The following is a 2493-nucleotide window of genomic DNA, read 5'->3' on the forward strand; positions in this document are numbered from 1 at the left end:
ACAGGATATCTCTGTGTATCTTTAGAGCCTGTCCTGGAACTCACTATGTAGACCAGGCTGGTTTCAAACTTACAGAGATCCGCTTGCCTCTGCCTCCTGAGTGATGGGATTAAAGGCATGTGCCATTACCACCCGGTCTGAAAAAGTATTTTAATGGAATACATTCTGAGACATAACTGATAAAAAGTGGCATCAGAGACAGGCTGTGGTGGCACATCCCAGCAATCGGGGGCAAAAGCAGGTGGAACTCTATAAGTTCGAGGCCAGCCTAGTCTACATGAGTTAGTTCCAGGACAGGCTCCAAAGCTACAGAGAAACGCTGTTTCAACCCCCTGCCCTCTGCAAATAAAAACATGGCATCAGCTTTCTGCCCTTATTATACCCTAGCCTAAGGCTACTACTCTTAGGAGAAATTCATGTTGGATACATAACTGGCCAGTATAATCCACCTGAGGATGATTTTATTTTATTTATTTTTTTAAAATATTTATTTATTTATTATGTATGCAATATTCTGTCTGTGTGTATGTCTGCAGGCCAGAAGAGGACACCAGACCTCATTACAGATAGATGGTTGTGAGCCACCATGTGGTTACCGGGAATTGAACTCAGGACCTTTGGAAGAGCAGGCAGTGAGCCATCTCTCCAGCCCCTGAGGATGATTTTAAAGTAGCAAATAAACATGCATTTAGAGTGACTGCCTACATGCTGCAACATCAAATCCAGCATGTAAGTAGCCTAAAATCAGATACAACAACTGAAACATGACAAACTGAAGACACACCAAATTTCAAAGGGCTACGTATTAAAACACCCAATACCCAAAAAAAATAATGCTGAAATTGAGTTGTAACCAACTAAACTATTTCTTTGTTCCACAATTTCTCTCCTGCATATAAATACCACCTGCCTAGTTGCTGGGTGGAGTTCCCTGCATCTTTACTGGTTCAGAGTGCTGCCCAATTCATGAATCATTTCTTTGCTATAAGCCTATTCAAACTAGCTTGTCTATGGTTTTGTTTAACAGTTTAGTATTAGGAGTGGGAATCTCAAGCAAATGTCCCAAGTGGACATTCCTCCACGCCCCCACTCTCTCCTGTCCCAGCAATTAGACAAGTAAAGGTACCTTACCAAGATCACTGTGTCCATGACTCTCCAAAAGCAAGTGGGGTCATGGCTGAGTTTACTTTTTGAACGAAGCAAAACAAATCTACTTTTTTTTTTGTTTTTCGAGACAGGGTTTCTCTGTGGTTTTGGAGTCTGTCCTGGAACTAGCTCTTGTAGACCAGGCTGGTCTCGAACTCACAGAGATCCGCCTGCCTCTGCCTCCCGAGTGCTGGGATTAAAGGCGTGCGCCACCACCGCCCGGCGAAGCAAAACAAATCTGTGATGACCTCATCATTTTATTTATTTTTTTTAACTGAATTACATTGTAGATTAAATAGTACAGCTAGAAGCCTCAGGTATATGCTTTTGAAAAGAGATTCCTCCATTGCTGGGCTTGGGGACCCATACCTATAATCCTACTACTTGGGAGGCTGAGGCATGATGATCAAAAGTTCTAAGCTATATAGTGAGATCCTGTCTAATCCACCCCTCCCTGCAATACAAAGACTGAGTCTAGGTTTCCCAGCATGGGATGGGGGATCTAAAGTTGAAGCTAAGGGAAACCTGCGCGAACAAAAAGTTCTCAGGCACAGCAAAACAAAGATAAATATTTGCTTCCAGTTCTTTAGTGCACAGAGACTAAAGGCAGCTAGGACAACTAGCAAGTATGTTATGTTTTGTGCCACACTGACAGATTTTACTACAAGAAAACACCTGCTTCTAGCAGTTGGGATTCATAGATTTTCCAAGCTACAAACTGCTAATATGTCAGGCTATTTATAACTGCTTCCTTCTTTGTGTTCACTGGAAACTAAGTACCTTAAGGGGTAAAAGGGTAAGATTTCCAATAGATCCAACAATAATTAGAGAAATGATGAGGGAAATTGCACATTCAAATATAAAAGGAAGGTAAAATACATTTCTGTTAATGAAAAGCATGTACTCTTTAAAAAAAAATTTTTTTTTGGGCAGTGAGAAGATGGCTCAGCAGTTAAGAACACTTCTAAGACCCAAGCTCTTTCACAACACCCACAAGGCAGCTCACAACTGCAGTTCCAGGAGATGTGATGTCCTCTTCTGGCCTCTGGAGGCACCAAACATGTATGTGTATGGGCAAAACAACCTTACACATAAAATAAAATAAAAAATAAAGTCTAAAAAAAAAAATTATTTTGCCCCAAAATATTATTTTGTTATTTTTCAAAAAAGGGAAAATGAATACAAAAACAAAAACACCATGAGTGACAAAGTTGTCTAGGATTTTTAGGAGATAAATTTTTTTAAAAAGATATGAGGCCGGGCGGTGGTGGCGCACGCCTTTAATCCCAGCACTCGGGAGGCAGAGGCAGGTGGATCTCTGTGAGTTCGAGACCAGCCTGGTCTACA

The 2493-nt window shown here is 41.2% G+C and overlaps 1 protein-coding gene across 3 annotated transcripts in view; it reads right to left on the bottom strand.

The window, feature by feature from the left end:
* Window positions 1–2493, bottom strand: part of Dnajc5 (DnaJ heat shock protein family (Hsp40) member C5) — a 30395-nt gene that overhangs the window by 16843 nt on the left and 11059 nt on the right. The window lies entirely within an intron of this gene.

This window comes from Microtus ochrogaster, linkage group LG8 (assembly GCF_000317375.1).
Source record: "Microtus ochrogaster isolate Prairie Vole_2 linkage group LG8, MicOch1.0, whole genome shotgun sequence".
NCBI classification, from domain to species: Eukaryota; Metazoa; Chordata; class Mammalia; order Rodentia; family Cricetidae; genus Microtus; species Microtus ochrogaster.